This window comes from Pongo abelii, chromosome 22, assembly GCF_028885655.2.
Source record: "Pongo abelii isolate AG06213 chromosome 22, NHGRI_mPonAbe1-v2.0_pri, whole genome shotgun sequence".
Taxonomy (NCBI): domain Eukaryota; kingdom Metazoa; phylum Chordata; class Mammalia; order Primates; family Hominidae; genus Pongo; species Pongo abelii.
The window spans coordinates 50,785,153-50,807,142 of NC_072007.2; the positions used below are offsets into that span (position 1 = coordinate 50,785,153).

Here is a 21,990-nt window from a genome sequence, read left to right on the forward strand (position 1 = left end):
CTGCATCATGGAAGGTGGAGATTGCTGCATTAGCATCACAAAACCTAACACTGACAATTTCCTTCTAAAAGCCCTATGACTCATTTTGGTTGTAAAATGTCTAGGATAAGTAAAGACCACGAACAAACTAAAATGTATTTATTGTATTTTTCACAGACCTCTGAAATATTTATTCTTTACTGGGTACCATTACTGTTCGTGTACTTTATGGTTTGACAACAATGAACCACTTCTATCCAAGGCTGTAGTGTGTAAGAGTAACCTATGATCACAAAACATTACTCGAATTAGGAAAAAAAGTATTTGAGACATTCCAGACCCAATGGAAAGACTGATTATAATTTACACAGCCAAATGCTATGGCAAACTTTCCTTTTGTTTTTCTAATAAAAAACACATTCATCATACAACATAACTCCTTACTGTGGTTATGGCAACTCTGAATACAATACATTTGTACTTTCAGCAACAATAATCATTTTGAAAGAATAAGCACATTTCTGTTGGTGGTGAATGATATTAATTTTTTTCTCCTAAATCAGACAGCTTATCTATGATAGGTGTTCCACAAAATATAGCGGCATAACGAGGAGGAGCGTGATGCTTATATCGCTCAACTTCAAACCTACTTGGAATTTTTAAGTTCTATTTTTATGTGATTGCTCTATTCTTCAAGACCAATTTACTTTGCTAAAGGGCATTTTTGATCAATTAGATCTTTATTCCTACAGTTGTTATAATATTAGCCTAATAAAATTAAGCATTTCTTGCATATGTTGAATAAAATTCAATATGAAGGCTAACTTCCTTCAATAGGTCAACATGGAAATCAACTGTGTTTTATAGTCTGTTTATTGTGTGTGATGATTTTGTATGTGTCAACTTGACTGGCTAAGGGATGCCCAGATAGCTGGTGAAACATTATTTCTGGGTGTGTCTGTGAAGTGAGGATGTTTCTGGAAGAAATCAGCATTTAAATCAGTAGGCTGAGTAAACAAGATGGCCCTCAGCAATGTAGGCACACACCATCCAATCCATTGAAGGCCCAAATAGAACAAAAACATAGAGAAAGGGTGAGTTTATTCTCTCTTCTTGAGCTGGAACATCTTTCTTCTAGTGCAATGGACATCGCAGCTCCCGGTTCTCTGACATTTGGACTCTAGGACTTACACTAGTGGCCCCCCAGTTCTCAAGCACTGGAACTTGGACTGGGAATTACACCACTGGGTCCCCTGGTTCTCAAATCTTGAGACTCAGGCTGACTTGCACCACCAGCTTTCCTGGTTCAGCTTGCAGGAAAAAGATCATGGGACTGCTTGACCTTCCTAATCATGTAAGTCAATATTCATAATAAATCAATCTATTTATCTATCTATCTATCTATCTACTTTATCTAATCTTCTACTGGCTCTCTGATTTCTCTGGAATACTTTAATGTATGCTGCAAACATAAAATCTATTTCTTTTGTTCTTAGGAGTATATTCTCACCAAATCAACTCAAAAATATAATTATGACAGTTTTGTCTCTGAATGGAGGGCAAAAATGCTAAATCTTGTTCATATTTATTTTGTTTTCTTGTTGCTGCTATAACAAACTGCCACAAACTTAGTGGTTTAAAACAACACACATTTATATCTTATACTGTTGTTGGTTAGGAGTTGAACTTGAGTCTCCCTGAACTAAATGAAGGTGGGCAGGACTGCATTTATTCAGAAGCCTCTGAAGAGAAAATTATTATTATTATTCCTTTTCCAGCTTTCAGAGGCTGCCGAAATTTCTTGGCTTGTGGCCCTTTTCCCCATCTTCAAGTTCAGCACCATAGACTCTCTCTGGCCATCTTCTGTAGTCATGCCTCCCTCTGACTATGTCTGAAAAAGGTCTTCTGCCTTTGAGGATGCATATGATCAGATTGGGCCCACCTGGATAATAGAGGATAACCTCTCTACCTCAAGGTCATTTAATTGCAGCTGCACCCTTACTTCCCTTTTCCCATGGAATGTAACATAACACAAGTTTTGGGAATTAGGATGTAGGCATCTTTGGTGGGGGGAGCATCATTCTATCGCAATGTTTTTATATACATGACTATTTCTCAAGTATACAGCTCACCTATAAGAGCTGTACATCCCACAATGTGAAATTGTAAATGCATGACACTAATCTGTATCCTGTATTCTCAGAAATGAAAGATGAAAATAAAACATCAAGTTATTACATTCACTTTTTAGAAATCAAAATAAACTCGCACCTCCCACAGATGTTCATGTGTGATCAAAAAAGTGATTTCAGGAGTCATCTATGATACATTATCTAATGCTATATTCTAAATGGTAATCAAGCAGATATTTTAAAAGCTAGTTCTGCTGCCTCATATGACTTATGACTATGTTCTTCTGGTGGCACTTTTTGTTGAAGACAAAGGCATGAAAACATTGAGCCAAGGTAATTAGAAGAGCTAACATCTGTATATCTTTTTTCCTATCTAAACTTCTTCAAAGTTTCTTTGATGAAACAGTCTTAAATTTCTTAATAAAGATTAGGCATACCTTACCTCATAGGAATTTTCACAATTACATTAATGTATTTAAGCCTATTTTTAATTAATTCTGTACATTATAATAGTTGATGGCCAAATCCACAATATATAAGCCAATTAAAATATTTCTTCAAAGGCAGAAATATAATTTAATATATTAAGTTTGATTTTTTTGTGTTTCTTTTATGTAAGTTCTGCCTTGGGATACACAGGTGAAAAACTCAATGAAATGTTCAGTGACATTTTTCCATATACATCAACACTGATGTCAATATGCAGTGAAAAGTCTTAGAAAGCTATACAGGAAATGGTTAAGAAGTTACTCTTTTTTAAAAAACAGTACTCTTTTTAAAAAAAAATTTTTCACACCATGGCACAATAGCACCGTTATAAACCAAACCAAACAACATAACATAAAATAATATATCTGAAGATTCCTGCTTGCTTTGATACTTGGAAAACCAGCAGAATAAATCACTTTTAGTTTGCTGAAGAGGCCGTCAAGTACAGATTTTTAAAATGTTCTAGTCCTGACTGACACTTGAAAATAGATCCCAAATGTTTTTGATGTACCACTGTTTGCCTTCAAATTCTGGCCACAATCTTATTAATTCATTCACAACTACATGAAACTCAGCACTTTGCTTTTAGTAATGAAAAAAATGTTATTTACCCAGAAACACAAGCTTGATGGCCTTGGAAAAAAATATTTACAGGGATAAAGCCCTTGATTTAGGATTCATGGACAATGACTTCAAAACATTTGATGAATTGCCCATATTCACAGCCTACAACATAGGTTTTAATTCAGAAATAAAATTTGCTTGCAAATGTTTGAGATTTTTATCTTTCATAGGTATGAAGTTTATCTAAGCCATCAGGGCTCACAAGGTCTATGTTACATATGATTGTTATTGAATATACTGAGACTTCACCACAGGTAAGTTTTTTTGTTGTTGCTGCTTTTTAATGACAGACATTACTATATCTCTAAAAAGAAATGTTTAGGAAGCTTCTTACTAAGGAATTCATATGTAAAATTTCCAGTAATGATTGAACAGTACTATTTGTTTCTTTTTTGCATCTTAGGATTTCAATCTTATTTTATAAACGTGTAAATCTCTGAGGTCACCTACCCTCCTGCTCAAGATGTGTTCTGTTGGTGGGCATTCTGGCCAGCTGGCTGGACCATTTCAGGATGGATGAAAATCTGTATGCCTTGTCCTTCGAGGGCAGGCCTACAAATAAGCATGCATGTGCTTCCCACAGCTCAGTGGAGTTGGGGGCAGCAAGGCCAAAGATTTCTGAGATGCTTTGCAAATCATCTCCGGGCATTCAGCCCCATCATCCAGAGGCTCTGCCCCATTGGAATTTGGATCATCTGTTGATGGCTGAGGTTAAGTTGTTCAGACTCCAAAGGGCCACAATGTAAGAGAAGGCCAGTCTCCAGCATTTATAAAAAAGAACAGGTGGAATTTTAATGAAAGGAGAGCACTTACTATTATGGCCCAGCTCCCCATGGCAGTTTCCACTGGCTTAGACATCCCTTCTTTTTGAATGAAACATAAATCTTTATAAAAAGATTAGTGGGGCTGCTTTAATGGTTATGAAAGGTAACAGACTTGGGGTAGTAAAGAAATTTCCACATCAAACACATGAGATAATTGAGTGTGTCTTGGTTTTGTATCCATGTGATGTATTCATAAGAATCCTACACAATTAGGCGTGTGTGCTCGTATCATGACATATTAAGTCTGCACCAGGTATATATAGCTGTCAGAATAAATTACATTAAAATTGCTTTCTCAGTTGCATCAAACATCCATGTGCCAAAGCACAACGATAGTAATTTAGCCACAACTGTTTCCAGAACACATGGTGGACTGCCTAGAAGTGTACAAATAAATCAAATCACTAGGGTTAGAATTTCAGGGTAGCTGCAGGATGTGTGCACGCCAGAAACTATTTGGATTATTAACATAAATGCAATACTCAAGTGTTCCATTATTGGAACACTAAACATGTGGGAGTTATTGATATCCTACCGCTCAGGGTCATCGTCAAAGTCTGATTTTTCACTGATGCAAAAATTCAAAAAATTGCAACCTCCAGCATAAGTGGGTTTAAGGAGGAATTCCCACTTCACTGTGGATACTGGTTATGACAGAAGGGTCCCTCAACAGTCAGCGCTGCTGCTGAAAGATTCCAACTGATTACCTCCCTGGGAATATGAAGTACCGATAGGCCCCTCAACCAGGAGAATTTCAAAAATAATTTTTCTTACCCATTATACACGAAATCAAGATGATTAAATATGGAGAAAAATACATACAATGAAAAATACAGAACACTGTATAGATACACAGACTATATGTACTATATATAGATACAGAGCACTATCTAATATCTATAATAGTATATACATACTATGTATACACTATATTACATACACACACACACATACAGGTATCCTGGAGGTATCCTGGAAAATACTCTGTAAATGCATCAATCTAACTTGTGAAATAAAAAACTGAGTATTCAAATCTGATTTCTGAACAATTACACCTTTTACAAGCTGGTTCAGGAAATGTGTGCATCGGGACACAAATAAGTTTATGATATTTAGTGAAGTTAAGAAGTTAAAGAGTGATATCGTATGCAATTCTTGTTTTGCTCGTAAACATTTTTAAATTGAAAGTTTAGTTTCAACAGTTACTCTAATAACTTATTAGCATTATACAAAGCATAAAATATATTACCTGCCTATTAGTATCAAGCAAACTTCTAGATTCTATTTCATAAAACATACAATACAGTACTCATGCTCTAGCAAGCAGGATGCTACTAGGAGGTTATGTGATATCAATGTCTGTGAGAGTTCCCTACCAATAGAAAAAAAGAAACTCAAAATTTTAGGATTTAGTTCCTTTTTTTTTAGTGCATGATGCAAACCATTCTCTACCAAGGCTCATAGAGCCTTGGTAATAGCTGCAAAGATGATGTGATCTAGGATTTGTGCCAAGTGTTATATTCTATACAGGAAAATGGGGAAATCTGTAAAATTCTGGCTTGGGCTGAAATCAGTAGTTTATGCTTCAGTTGTTGAATTAGACATAATTAGGTAATTCCATATTAAGTTCAGAATGGCATTTAAAATGAGTTTGGATATTTCCAGTCTTTCTTTTCCTGCTGCTAGACAGAAACATGGCTGCCTCTCTGGTTCCTGAATTTTAAAGACTTTGTGTGTGTGTGTGTGTGTGTGCGTGTGTGTGTTTGTGTGATATATGTGTATATCTATACATACATGCAAACACACATAATATCACACACTTATGTGAATTACTGCATAAAATCAAGCTTAATGTATAACCTTTTTATCTGATTTCTGACCTTATAGGATTAATATGTGATAAGCGTACTCCCTTATCTCTTTCAGAATGTATACTTTCCTGAGAAGATAAGAATGGAGAGATCTACTGAAAAAGCAATGCACAGTCCTGTCATATTGTCCTAGCATGACATAAAATTCCATGGTATGTCACACTAGGAAAGGTCACACTGACAAGCTGACAGCTGCAATCCTGACAGATTCTGCACTATGACTGGCAAATGACTTTATGTCCTCAATGCACAAAATGCCTGCAACAACAAAATGCATGTTTTCCTTTGCATTTTCAAAACATCCCAGAAAGCTTCAACTACCCTCAACCATTTTCCTGCCATCCTTGGGGACCACTGCCCATGTCCTGATCCAACACCTTAGGATGACAATTCCACCATCCATCTGAGCATTGCTTAGTACTAATGCCAATAAACATTTGCTGCTGTTGATGACAAGAGATAAACAAAAATAGAACATCAAAAGTGCTACAACTCTTCTTTTAAGAACAGATAATATTCAATTAAGAAACATTTATATTGAAATGCTTGAAGCACTGAGGTTATATAAAGTACAAACAGTCCCTGCCCTCCTGTAAAAGTATTCTAACTGAAAAGCTCAGGAGATGAACTGATCACTCACTAACAAGACTAAAAGGAAGTAAGAGCCTTGGCCCTTGAATCAGCAAAGGCATCCATTGTGTGTAAGTACATCGAAGCAGGGGATATGTCCTTGGCTGGGCCTATGCCTGGCACATGAAACTATTCTACTCTCCAACAGGGCCCTAACATGGGAACAAGGTTCACGAGTACACCCCAAATCCCTGCCTAGGTAGGATAAAGAAAAACACATCCTAATGAGCAAACTTACGGACTGAAACAGAAAGATATATATAAGCCAATTAGACAGTCTGTCACCATGGCAAAGTCTGCTCATGATGAATCAGGGCAATCTTCTCTTTTTTCTAATCTATATCAAATGTCTAAACTCTCACCATGTTCAGGGGACTGTTCAGGTTTCATTCCCAGTTATGAAAGGCGGCATAATGAAACAATGAAGGTGTCAGAAACTCAGCCTAGTCACGTGTTTGTATGTGGCTTTAGCCATATCATGTGCTCTGAGTTTCTTTTGTTCTTCTGTGAAATGAAGATTACAATGCCCAAATTGAAGGATTGTCAAAAGGATGAAATGAAATTGTATCTGTGAAAGTTTTCTGTGAAGACCACTCCAAAACACTCGATTTTCAATTACCCAATTTTCCCACTTTAAAAAATGTATGACTAAAGCAGAAAAAGCAATATAACAATGTAGAGGCATTATATAGAACAGAAAGGAATCCTTCTAGAATGAAGAGGAAGGATGGGCAAACAGTTCACACAGGGAAGCGTTTAATAGCTGCAGAGTTTATACAATTCATCTTTGAAAAAAACTAAGCGATTTCCATACATGCAAATCACCTTCCCAAATCAAGGGAAATCAAACGAAAATGTAGAAGTCACCACAAGATCTCTACTGCATCTCAGGCAGAAGCATTCTTCTCAAAGTATGGTAAATATACAGAGAGGAAACACTACCAATGGCTTAATCACAGACTTTGGTGATGACTTTGGCGATGGGTACCTCTCCTTTCGAGTGTGTGGTACCATAAAATAGTAGGAGAGGCAGGGCCAGATAAATTCTATCTCGACATCCACAAGAATGGGGGAGGCAGAGGTCCTCAGAATTACAAACTGCGCACAACCTGCTGACCTTGGTAGGCTGGAAAGAAGTGAAGGGGAACAACTCATACAGAAATGTAACCTGATTTCAGAAGGTACTTCCCTGTAAATGGGGGATGACTCCTCCTAATCTGGTTATGCTTTCCCTGCTCCGAATAAACCTTTTGCAAGTACCTGATCTAGGAAGGCTTCCACCAAAAAGCAAGACATAGATCAAGAAGCTCCCAGCATGGGATTGATATCAATGTAATGTAAGACCAGGTTCAGAGAAGCACTGGAAAAACAAGTGAACATAACGCTCCACCAGAAAGAGTAGTTATTGAGCCAATGAATCATTTGAATAAAGTGTATGGTCATGAATGAAAAGAACTGAATGAAGCAATCAAATAGCTCAGAGCAGAGGTAAAAGATGAAGTTCAGACGAGAGAAAGATGGAATATGAGCTATCAGAATACTTGAAAAAAAAAGGGAATTAAAAAATAAAAAAACTGATTGCCATATTGTAATCAACCCAAAGAAACTAGACACTGTCCGAAAGAGGAAGGATTGCATTAGAAACATAAACCAAGCCGGGCATGGTGGCTCACACCTGTAATCCCAGCACTTTGGGAGGCTGAGGCTGGTGAATCACTTGAGGTCAGGAGTTCAAGACCAGCCTGGCCAACATAGCGAAACCCCATCTCTACTGTAACTATACAAACATTAGCTGGGCATGGTGGCATGCACCTGTAATCCCAGCTACTGGGGAGCTGAGGCAGGAATATCGGTTGAATCCAGGAGGTGGAGGTTGCGGTGAGCCGAAATCGCCCCACTGCATTCCAGCTTGGGCAACAAAGTGAGAGTCTGTCTCAAAAAACAAACAAACAAAACAAAACAAAAAAACTACATGAATGATAGATAAATAGATTGATGGATTGATAGATGATAGATAGATGATAAATAGATAGATAGGAAAAAATATTCAAGGAAGAGACAGGGAAGAAGACAAGGAGATTCAAAATCTGCGTAACTGGTGTGCTCAGGGAAGAGAAGCACATAAATGAGCTTAAAAGTATTAAATATATTATTTTTTTAAATAATAGAGAAGTATCATTACAAGAAGGCTTGAATATGCAGATGAAAATGATCACAATGTCCTAAGAATAGTTGACATTAAAAATTTAGCAAGAACTGTATCTAAATTAGTATTTCATTAATTGGACTTTTGTAGATAAATTATAATTAGAAAAAAAATTTTTTAAAGTTCACTTAAAAAAAAGTAAATTAAAATTACACCAATCTCAGATTTTCTCACAGTAACAGTCTACTTATGAAACTAGTGGGATAACATCTATGAAATTCTCAAGAAAATAAAATGTTATACCCAGGCAGAATAACATTTAATTGTATGATTCCAGGTCACATTTTCAAATGGGAAAATAGGCAGGAATTGCAGGGGCTGTAAAATCTTCCTGACAATCAGAAAAAAAATTAGCTAATGAGAAAATGAGTAAAGACCACTAATATTGAACTCTAGCTAATGATATGTATGCTAACATGTTCAAAGGTAAAGTCGATTGCTATCTGAAAATTATCGTGAAGTGCATCCAGAAATACAATGGAATGATGAGTATCAATAAATGGATAGCTAATAGGTAAAGCAAATATTGCAAATGTTGATTGTACAATCCAGGTGATGGTTAATGGGTGCTCACAATACAATTATTTTCATATTTCTATGTATTTATGACTTTTCATAATAAAATGATGAAAAATAAATCACAAAACCATAGCAAAGTATTGTCTCTCCGCATTTATTCTATTTAACTATAGTATTAGGAGTAAAATATCTGTGGAAATTACAGTACAGAAATCAATTGTAAATCATGGCAATTTAGAATTACTGTAACAAAAGTCCATAGGACAAAGAAGATGAGAGATAAGGGATAGAGGGATGCCTATACAGGAATCAAATAGATTCTTTAATGGTGATAAATCAATTAATCAAGATATAAATACTGGGAAAACCAATAAAAATATAACCAAGTAAATTTGGGGGTGGCATACTTAGAATACTTTATAATTTCATCTCTGGCCATAGTGGGAAGTTGACACTGTATTTAGAAAAAGAAGAAGGCTGGCTGGGCATGGTAGTTCACACCTGTAACCTCAGCACTTTGTAAAGCCAAGGCGGAAGGATTGCTTGAGCCCAGGAGTTTGAGACCAGCCTGGGCAATATGGTGAAACTCCATCTCTAACAAAATAAACAAAGTTAAGTTAGTCAGGTGTGGTGGCACATGCCTGTGGTCCCAGCTACTCAGGAGGCTGAAGCGGGAGGATTGCTTGAGCCCATGAGTTTGAGGCTGTAGTGAGCCACAGTTGCACCACTGCACCCCAGCCTAGGGGTCAAAGCAAGACCCTGTCTCAAAACAAATAAATAAATAAAAATAAATAAAACAAACAAACAAACAAAAAAACCCATATTATATCAATTTGTAATTACAGAGTTACCCATTATAAAAACTAAAAACAGCCCAGATTTTCATATTATGAAAAGAAATATTGCACACACTTACACAGAAAAAGAGGGGAAAATGCAAAATAAAGATATAAAGAGAAAGAATAACATAAAATATGTTATTTACAAAGTGAATGTGCTAAATATGCCTCCTTTTGGACCACAAACTTAACTGTACATTGTTTTGGTGAGTTTTAAAGTGTTTACAAATATCAAATATTAATAATGTGGAAAGGCAAATCAGGCAAATTGGAAAGGAAAGCCATGGCCATGTTCTTGAGTAGCAGACACAGTTAAAACAGGGTAGAGAGCATTCCTGTGACAAAGCATGGCCCTTTATGATGACTAAGCATATACTCAGCAATAAACATGTAAGAGGTATGAACATGGGCACATGATGAAAATATTACATCAAATTTAATAAAGTGAAACCTACAAGAATTTTTTTAATAGGCAGAAGTATGTCAGTAGGGAGGGACTTCAATTCACATCTCTCAGTCCATGACTGACCCAGTATACATCGAAAGCAAAAATAAGGAAGTTTTAAACAACATAGATAGATCTATTTGTACTTTACCTAATTCTATAAACTAAGGACAGATAATTGATCTTCCTTCCCAGCAACTGAGGAAAAAAAATGCCAATCTTGAAGACACGTTAGGTCACAAAGAGAAGTTCATTAAATATTTCCCCACAAAGTTATAACTTATCAGGATTTATGACCAAGAATTCACTCATGAATCACAAAGGAAACAAAACCAGAGATTGAAGAACATTTACAAAAGTTGTATATGAGAGTAGAACCTAGGTAATATGTTAAAAGCAATGCTCAGGAGACATTTTAAATCTCATACACATACGTATATAAATAACAAGAAGGGATGAAAATAAATGACATAAGCATCCAACTGAAAGAACTAGAAAAAAGCCAATAAAATATGCACGAGGAAAGCAAAAGGAACAAGTTAATAAAAACATAAATACAAGAATGAATGCATTTGAAAACAAAATGATGTTAGAGCTATTAAGTAAATCTAAAGTTTTAAGATAAAAAATTAGATAGATTGTTGATTAAACATCAAAAGCAAAAATAATGAAGATTTAAACAACATAGTTAGATCTATTTGTACTTTACCTAATTCTGTAACCTAAGGACAGATAATTGATCTTCCTTCCCAGCAATCAAGGAAAAAATTGCCAATCTTGAAGACACATTAGGTCACAAAGAGCAGTTCATTAAATATTTCCCCACAAAGTTATAACTTATCAGGATTTATGACCAAGAATTCACTCTTGAATCACAAAGGAAACAAAACCAGAGATTGAAGAACATTTATAAAAGTTGTACATGAGAGTAGAACCTAGGTAATATGTTAAAAGCAATGCTCAGGAGACATTTTAAGTCTTGTACACATACGTATATAAATAACAAGAAAAGATGAAAATAAATGACATAAGCATCCAACTAAAAGAACTAGAAAAAAAATCAATAAAATACGCACAAGAAAAGCAAAAGGAACAAGTTAATAAAATCATAAACACAAGAATCAATGCATTCGAAAACAGAATGATGTTAGAGCTATTAAATAAATCTAAAGTTTTGAAATAAAAATTAGATTGTTGATTAAACTAAGCAAGAAAAGAAGAACAAAACACAAAATTAGAAATGAGAACAGGGAATGAATCAGATAGTGATGAAATTAAATGCTAGAACATACCGTTCGATAAGAGAAGGAAATTAAAACTGTGCATATTAAAAAAGAAAGGAAATTACCATTGTTTGCACAAAATATAATTGCATAAATAAAAAGTTCATGAGAACCAATGGAAAAACTCTTAGACATGGTAAAGATAACTCAGTGAAGTGACTGAGTAAAAAGTAAAAGGTAAAAATAGGTTGCCTAAGTATATATAAACAACCATGCTTTTGGAGCCAAGACCCATGCACAATAGAAACAAAAAGAATAAATATAAAAAATGTGTACAAACCATATGAACAGCATGTTGAAATGCTTCTTTACTACACAAAATGACAATTGAATAAGTGGAATGCAGACTCTACTTAAGACGGGAACGCAATATCCTAAAGAAAGCATGCATGAATTAATCTATACATTTCAAACAACTCTAGCAAAATACAAAAGATATTTTTTTCTCCAGCAAAGTAATCCAATTTTAAAGTAAACATGCAAAAACAACCAGATTTTAAAGAAAACCTGCCCCCCCCCCCAAAAAAAAAGAATAAATAAGGTAGCAATTGGTAGGAAAAACAGAATCAATTATGGATACATGGTGTTGAGGCAACTGGAACTTTTGGAAAAAACTAAAATTGCATTCCTATCTAATTCATCAAATAAAAACAAGTTCCACGAGATCATGTCCTTTGCTGGGACACAGACGGAACTGGAAGCCATTATCCTCAGCAAACTAACACAGGAGCAGAAAACCAAACACCTCATTTTCTCACTTATAAGTGGGAGCTGAACAATGAGAACACATGGACACAAGGAGGGGAACAACACACACCGGGGACTGTTGGTGGCATTGGGGAAAGGAGAGCATCAGGATAAATAGCTAATGCATGCTGGGCTTAATACCTAGGTAATGGGTTGATAGGTGCAGCAAACCACCATGGCACATATTTACCTAAGTAACAAACCTGCATATCCTGCACAGGTACCCCAGAACTTAAAATAGAATACAATTAAATGTTTTAAAAAGTTGGAAGAAAAAAATAAAAATAAAAAATAAAAACAAGTTCCAGAGATATAAATGACAAACATAAAATAATGTTATTATTAGACAAAAATATGGGACATTTTGTTTTCTATAGTCTAAGATAGCAAAGATCTGAATATGATACAAAATTATAATTCCATAAACAACTTAGAAATTTAACCACATAAAAAATAATTATTTACAGCAAAAGCAAAAAGTAAACAAAGTAGGAAAATGTTTTGTAATTTAGATCACAGAAAATAGATCTTTCCTTAAACTGTGAGTAAATCCTATTAATTATTCATTAAAGAAAAAAATCAACCACCCAAAAGAATGATGGATGAGGGACATAAATGGGTAGTTAATTGAAAAGGAAACATGATTGCTAAGAAATGTTTGAAAAGATGCTGGTTTTCTTCAAAAGAGAGATGCAAATAAAAAACATGAAATGCTCTTCTCAACTGTCAGAATGGCAGAAATAAGAATGCTGAGTGACATGAATCAGCCAAAGAGATATGGAAATACACATTCTCATAGTACTGATGGAAATGAAAATGGATAAAATATATACAGAGACAAATTTGGCAATATCTATCAAACGTTTAAAGTGTATATAACCTTTGATTCAGAAGGCTCACTTTTAGGAATTTATACAACAGATATACAGGTGCATATGCAAACTTACTGATTTATACGACTATCAGTTACAGCCCTGTTCATAGTTGCAAAAGAATTAAACACAAAATATTCATCAATAAAGGCTAGCTAAGTAAATGAAGTACATTCATAACATAGGAACAATACAGCTGTTTAAAAGAAAGAAAAAACATGAATAAAGTATTATTCACATAGGCATAATACTTTACCACTTCTGCAAATAAATTATATATTTGCATATGCTTACACATGCATAGAGTAGCTCTGAAAGGATACCCAAGGAACTGGTGTTTGCCTATGAAATGAGGAACTGTGTGACTATAGGCAGAAACTCTTAATACAATTGCAAATGACGAACATTATAACAATAACATTTTCTAAAATCCCTTTTCCAGGACCTGGCACACATATATATGATTCATTACCCACAGTGTGTGGCCCTACCACAAATACTGTGAGGTAGGTACTTTATTTCCCTGGGTTCCAGCAGTTTAGAGAAGTTAAATGACCTGCTCCAGGTAACCCAGTTCTGAGAGGCAGAGCTGGTTTCACACTCAAGCATTCCAGCTCTGGGGTCTGGAGGGAGGCAGGTGTAACAGGTAGAATAATGTCCCAATCCCCCCACAAATACGTTTGCATCCCAATCCGCAGAACCTGTGAATGTGTTAGGCTTCATGGCAAAGGGGAGTTAAGGTTGCTCCTCAGCTGACTTTAATGTACGGAGATTAGCCTGGATTATCCAGGTGGGTCCAAGGTAATCATGAGTTCTTAAAAGTGGAAGCAAGCATCAGAGCGGGCGATGCAATGTGAAAAAGACTTGAACAGCCATTGCTGGCTTTGCAGAGAGAAAGGACTAATGGATTGTGAGTCAAGAGCTGCAAGTTGTCTCAAAAAGCTGGGAAACTCAAGCAGAACTGCTCTAGAGCCGGAAGAAAGGGACCTAGCCCTGCCAACACCTTAATTTTAGACCATTGAGAGCATTTAGCGCCTTGGACTTCTGATATCCACAATAGTATGACAATAACTTTGTCTTAAGCCACTTAGGTGTGTGCTAATTTGTTAAAGCAGCAGCAGCAGGAAATGAATATGGCAGAAAAGAACAGAAGAATGACCACAGGAAGATAAGGAGGCAGTAGGGAGCAGATGGGATTTTTAACCCACGTCTTTCCTCTTGGAACTCCTTCCTGCAAGTTCAGATAAGAAAATTTCATGCAGGGAATATAGGAGATCCCAGCCATACCACCTACAAACAGGAACCCAAGAGTACTTCTATTAGAGCCTGGTACAGAGGCTCTCATGATGTGGCACCAAGACCAGTAGCAGAAGTGTCACCTGAGAATGGGTTAGCAAATCAAATTATTGGACCCATCTTCTGGCAGCTGGAATAAAAATCTCAGAGCCATGGCTAACACTCTGGTTTGACAAGCCCTCCAAGTAAGCCTGATGTGATGCATGCCTGAGAACCGCTGGCTTAATGTAGCTCTTGGTTTAGACTGAGCAGGGCATCCAAAATGTTACTGCACATTGGAATCACGTGGGGATCTTTAAAAAATCTTCACATCTTTGTTGCACCCGAGACCCATGGAATTAGAATGCTTAGGCAGGGGAGGTAGCAATAAAGATCCCCAAGTGAACCATACGCATGACAGTTTGAAAGCACTGGTTTAGAACAATAGTTCTCAATCTTGATACATTGAAACCACTCAGGGCTAATTAAAAATGTACAGATACCTGGGTTCCACCCCTAGGTGATCTAATTGATTGGTTGACAGCCTGAATGTCAGGAGTCTTAATCCCTAGATGATTCTAATGCAACCCTAAGGTGGAAGCCAGAGCAGAATTCTCACTTGTAGCACCTGATCAGTGTTAGATGCCACATGGTAAATGTGGGGGCCAGGAGAAGAGTCATTTCTGAAAAGTCAACTGATATTCAACTTTGCAAAATAGAAATGTTAAACTTATTTTTATTCTATATAGTTCAAAGTATTTTCAAGAGGTGATTTATTGTATCACTGCAATTGTCGCTACTATTTCCTCTTTGACATACTTTCTGATATAAAGAGTGCTAGGTTGAACCATCTGAAATTGCTTGATCGGTCCACATTTGACATATAAAACAGCAATTTCATATTATTCAGTCTAATAATGAGCATTGTAATATACTTCCTTAGGATACTAAAATGATGGCATCGAGAAGCTCATTATTATTGCACACCTACTAGATAATGGCTTGCAAGCAAGGAGTTATCTGGGAATTTCTAAAATGCACTTTAAAAATAAACCCCAAATGCCTAGTTTAAATCACATGTGGTAAGCTGGACATAGCTGAACATCCAATAACAACTATGCCCAGTGCCCTGATATTCTTCTGTCCATCTCAATCAGCATCAGAAATGCAAGCCTCACTGCTCATACCGAGACCATCCCGTATTGCACTGAATATCTGCTCATTTGTCCAATCACCACTTCCTCCCTCAGTTCTTCCAGTGTGTTCTCTGAAATTCCCCTCCAATATCAGCAGCATAGGCTCTGATCATCCCCACTTTCCACAGGTCTTAACTGAAACTTGGGCATCCTCTATAGACCCAATCTTACCCCATCCTTTGCAACATAGGCTGCTGCTCTTCCTGACCTTCATCAGGACCAGATAGAGAGAAGGTCCATCCTTGGTCCCCATGCTGGCTTTCAAATCACAGATTGGCACCCCCCATCCATGTGCAGGTCCAGACCCCTGCTCCTTAGAGGCTGGTTCCAGAAGGCTGCATCATCATTAACATCTGCTTCCAGCCTCTTTGGCATCCTTCTTGTTCCCTGAGCTCCATCATTTGTCTTCTCATCCCTAGACACCCATCCTGCAACTGTTGGCCTTACCTCATACTTCACTAGAAAGCACCTCTGAAGGTGAGCACCTCCTTTTCTGAAATTCCTCTGTTTTCTCGGCATCTAGGACAATCCCCCTCTAACCTCTCACCTGATAAAATGCCCACTGCTGGTTCTGCTTTGCCATCTCATCCTTCCCCTCCAAACATCAACTAGAGATTCTCCAGCTGTTTCCCGAACCATCTGCACACTCTTTCCTGAGGTAACCATATCCATTTTCGTGATTTTACCATCCACATATGAATTTCTCCCACATTTCTATCTCCCAAGCCTCTCTTTGGAACTCTGTAGCCTGAGTGCTTCCTTCACATCTCTACGAAGGTTCTCTGAATGCCTTTGAGGCTCCAGGACTGTTCTGGGCACATCAATAAAAGTAAATAAGTAAATCGCTGCCCACATGGATCTTCCTTTCAATGCAGGAGCAGGGAGCAGGTGGAACAGGGAGATTGACAAGAAACAATAAACAAGATAAATAAACTAGGTAGCATGTTAGAAAGTGATGAGTACAATGGGGAAAAATAGAGAACAGGCTCAGAGGAAGGTAGAAACTGTTCACAGTCACTTAAATGTTAGATTCCCAAAGCTGAGCCTCAGTTCATGACTCCCTCACTTTAGAACCCCCATACACACAAAGGCATTGCTTTTCATTCTATCTACAAGGACTGTCCAAGCAAAAAGAAAACAGGAGTCATTGCGACTCTTCAGTTTTCCTCACTTGCAACATCAGGGTACTCCTGTCCACCCCACTTTTAAAATATATCCGACTTCTACCCACTTTTCTCCATCTTTGAAAGAGCCACCCTGTTCAGTCCCAAGTTCACCTGGATTCTCTGCATCTGTTCCTGTTCCTTCACTAATTCATTCTCCCCAGAACCATCTTTTTTTTTTTTTTTTTTTTGAGATGGAGTCTCGCTCTGTTGCCAGGCTGGAGCACAGTGGCACAATCTCAGCTCACTGCGACCTCCACCTCCCGGGTCCATGCAATTCTCTGTCCTCAGCCTCCCAAGTAGCTGGGACTACAGGCACACATCACCATGCCCAGCTAATTTTTGTATTTTTAGTAGAGACGAGGTTTCACCATGTTGGCTAGGATGGTATCAATCTCTTTATCTCATGATCCGCCTGCCTTGGCCTTCCGAAGTGCTGGGATTACAGGTGTGAGCCGCCGCACCTGGCCCAGAACCATCTTTGAACCATGTAAATAAAATTGTTTTCCTCTGCTTAAAATGCTTAAAAGTGGCTCCTCTTTGCACTAAAATAAGATCCCAATTCCCTTCATGTACATAAAAGATCTTGCAAGATCTGGCATCAGTGTGCCTCTTTAATATCCTTTCTCATCAATCTATCCTTCTACTACTTGGCTTGGGATGTGTTGTCCTTTTGCTGCACGAAACACATGAAATGCTTCTCGGCCTCTTTTGCACCTGCTTTTCTCTCTCCCCACAATGCTGTTATTCCAGTTCTCATGAGCGGCTCTTTCTCTTCTTTCAGGTCTGAGCTTAAATGTCTTCCTAAAGCTGTTTGAACATTTGATATAGAACTGCATGTGAAAAGGTACCTTCAATGATGAGTAAACTGAGGCACCCAAGTGGGTTAAATCACCTGTTCAAATGGATCCAGATCAACTATAGAAACTCTGTTCAACTAAAAATAATGAGATGAGCCATTCATCTCATTTCCTCTAGAGCACGCATGTCCAACCCGTGGTGTGCAGGCCACCCGTGGCCCAGGACGGCTTTGAATGTGGCCTAACACTAATGTGTAAACTTTCTTAAAACATGAGACATTTTTGCAATTTATTTTAGTTCATCAGCTATCATTAGTATATTTTATGTGCAGCCCAAGACAATTCTTCTTCTTCCAATGCTCCCCAGGGAAGCCAAAAGACTGGACACCCCTGTTCTAGAGAATAAAATTATATTCTCTCTCCAAATACCATTACAGCTAACTCTTGAAATACTTGAGAAAGCAACAATGACCCCTTGTTCTGACAACTTGTTTGATTATAAACACATTTGGTAAAAAAAAAAAAAATATTTTCAGCAAGGTTGTCAAATCTGCAGATCTGTTTGTTTTTGAAGGCATAAAAATAAGAGTAGCATATCCTTGCTGTTTTGGGTGACGGAATCATGCCTGCAAAAATCTCAAAAAGACTGTGAAACATGCAGATGTGGTCACAAGGAGTGCAATAAAAATGGAACTGTTGTTCAGAAAGAAATGCCAGCATCCCACAGACATATGTGTGGTCCCATCTGTGATTCTAAATTCATTGCTTATGAACAACTAAGGAGTTGCTGGAGATCAGAAGCCATCTCTGCTTTTATCCCTTCAGAAGTAAGGCAGCATGCAGCCTGGATACATCTACCCCTCCTAGAACTTGAGACAAATGACATTCACTCCTTTCTAAACCCAAGACCTTTCATGCCAATACCACTTTTCATTCCTGAAACTCTGATTTAAAGAGACAGGCTCTGAGGCCATCAACAGTTCCTACCTGACGGTTGACTGTTGATCCACGTTGCCCCAGGGTTACAGCACTGGAAGAGACCATGTACTTCAGACCCAAGCTTGAGAGCCTGAGTCCCCTCCACGGCAATTCTGATGAGTGGGTTTCCATCTCCCTGCTTGAGTACTCACAGTGATGGGCAACTCACTGCTTATCAAGGCAGTCCATTTTTAAAAATAGTTTTTAATAATAATTTATTTCTTAAATGGACTTGAAACTGTTTGTTTTGTTTTGTTTTTTTCAGCTTCCATTTCTCCCTGCACTGTCCAGGTAAGGAATGTGATCCTATGACAAAGAATCCCTTCTGACCTCTGAAGACAGCTAACACACCTCTTTTTTTTTTTTTTCCTCCAATTTAAATGCCTTCACTTCATTGAGGGTAACATGTTATACATTTCTATGGGACCACCTCAAAGGGCTTTTGCATTGCTGACAGTGGACAACAAGGTTCCAAGATATTGTGGCTTCTCCTGGACAAATATATGCATTTGATTTTGCCGGTTTCCAAAAACATTTACAAGAACTGAGTTGAACCTGGCTATCACTTTCCAAATTTACATTGTTTTGCTAATGCAATTACATTTGTTTTTCTTGTTTATTTCACTTTGTTCATCTGTTGATTATTTTTAAAAGCCTATACTTTCAAGAAGTTTAAAATAACTAGATCTTGAGAATCTAGAACATAAGCCAAAGATGTATGTCTGTAGCTAAAGATATTTTGGCCACCAGAGGGCTCCCAGATTTTGATCATTATTACTTTACCTGTATTTAAACAATCAAGACAATTAAGCGGACTTATAGAAACAACAAATTTAAATATAAGCTGTTTCTGACACAAAGATAGGTCACAAATTTTTAGAAATTTTATTTGCCTTTGTCTCTTAATTCCAGCACATTATCTTCTTAAACACTATGCATATACACAATGATTTAATCCCCACACACTATCTTCTTAAACACATGCTGTACACACGCGCGCGCACACACACACACACAAAGATTTAATCTACAAAATAATTCGTCTTGATCTTTGTAAACATATTTAAATGTTTTATGACTTACTTGTCTATATCTGCAGAAGTTTTCAAATAACTATTTTGTGTGGAAAGAATAAGCGCTCTGTTTTCAGGAATATGTAGCTTTCTAAAAGTACGTATTTAAAGTATGAATGATGGCATAAAATTGACTTGTATATAAAATTGATTAAAAAGTAACGTTTAATGTCAGGAAGTGTAAGAGAAGAATCAGCACTTTTATACATACTTTCCAGAAATGAAACTTAATAATTTGATATGTTTTTGAGGGTAATTTGTTAAAATATGGAATATTGTAAAATGTACACGAATTTATAATAAGCAGTAACTTATCTAAGAATTGATTAAAGAAAAATACACAAGTGTTGGGATTTTATCAGCAATTTTAAAAATAGTAAAAGTGAAGGAATAAGGACTAAAATGTCGTCAATTATGTGAGGGGAAAATAAATCCTGGGACCCCAAAATCACTAAGCCCAAGGGAAAAGTCAAGCTGGAAACTGTATCAGGCAAGCTTGCCTCCCATTTTATTCCAACATAAGATAGCTACAAAGATTAAAAAAAAAAAAACAAAAACCTACATAGCTCCCTCACAATTTGCCCACTAGGAAATTCCTTGTGGGCCCCAAGATCTTTACCCTAAAATAGTTCTGTTGCATTTCACCCTGACAAGATAAATTGATAGCTTATCTTCACAGGTGCGGGAGAAAAGACAGAACTCAGTCATTCCTCTGCTCATCTGAGACAAATGCACATCTGATTTACTTCCTCCGCCCTATGTTTATTTTATCTTATGTAAAAATGCAGATTCACTGAAATTTAAAATTCTCTTTCTCTTTCCCCAATATCTGCCCTTTCTCCTTTAAATCCCCAAACTCTCAAAATCATCTTTCGAGGAAGGCACAGACCTGTCTCGTAGGTGCACATCCTCAGTCGATTGAGATCTGTCTGAGATACTTTTTGGTTTGTAATAAGAAACTAGTTAATTTCATAGCAGAGACAGAGAGAGGAGGAAGAGAAGGAGGGAGAAGAGAAAGGAAGAGAAATACACTATTTCAGAGACTTGTAATGTTTCAGGGTTACTATGAAATGTCCATGAACTCAAGCTCAACAATCTGAAGTCAGGGAGTAAATGGAAAAACAGCAAATATTGCACACAGGATTGGGGAGGGGGAGGCCCCAAAGGCTTTGGGGTTTGGAGTGGGGCAAGGGCTGAACAAGGAGGGGTTTCCTGAAATCCTGCATCCTCGTGCCCCACCTGCTCATTCAGGTGCACATCATGCCGCTTCCAGAAGCATCTCGATAGCCTAAGGTGTTTATTCTCTGGCTAAACTGAAACAGATTATTGGGTATTTAAGATGGAAGTGTAGATATTTTCTGAAAGTTAGTATAAAGACAAGAACCAAAAGTCGAAAATTTCTGAACTGTCAAAAAGGACAAGATTTGTATAACAAAATAATAAAGTTTTTTTAAAAAAAAATTATCTCCATCCAGGAGGTCTGTTTGAACAGTAGGAATTCCAGCGGGAGAGAAAGGTGGAAAGAGTAGGAATGGTATCATCCACAAAGAAATACAGGGAAATCTCCCTACCTTGAGGGGCAGGAGTGTTTGCATTCCAAGATCCCACTCAGCGCCCAGCACACTACAGCCAGACATATCTTCATAAAGTTATGGGACTTCAGGAATAAAGACAATGGCCTCAACACTGCCCACCCAAAAGGAGAAAGTGAACTTACACCCGAAGGTCAGCAATGAGAACTACAGCAACCCCAACCCTGGCAGCTAAAAGACAACGGAGAAATCATTCCCTTTGCAATTTTTAAAATTTCTAAGATAAAAATTACTTCCAAACTTATATTCTTTTTGCAAACATAAGTTCTTAAAAATGTACTTCTCATGCATCCTTTCTCAGAAATGATGGATAGTATGTCCCACTGAAAGGAAGGAGAAAAAGAGACACGGGAAAGCACAGGATTTAGGAAATAGGAAATCCAGCATAGGGGAGACGTGAAAAGAATACTTAAGGTGGCAGCCCCTTCAGATTGGAGGCTGGTTGAGGGGCTC

At 37.2% G+C, this 21,990-nt stretch overlaps 1 protein-coding gene and 1 long non-coding RNA gene across 3 annotated transcripts in view; both read right to left on the minus strand.

The window, feature by feature from the left end:
• The window catches only part of DSCAM (DS cell adhesion molecule), an 826,557-nt gene that overhangs the window by 422,077 nt on the left and 382,490 nt on the right, over window positions 1–21,990 (minus strand). The window lies entirely within an intron of this gene.
• LOC129052326 (uncharacterized) overlaps window positions 1–21,990 on the minus strand; it is a 110,548-nt gene that overhangs the window by 4,577 nt on the left and 83,981 nt on the right. The gene's annotated exons all lie outside the window — the stretch shown is intronic.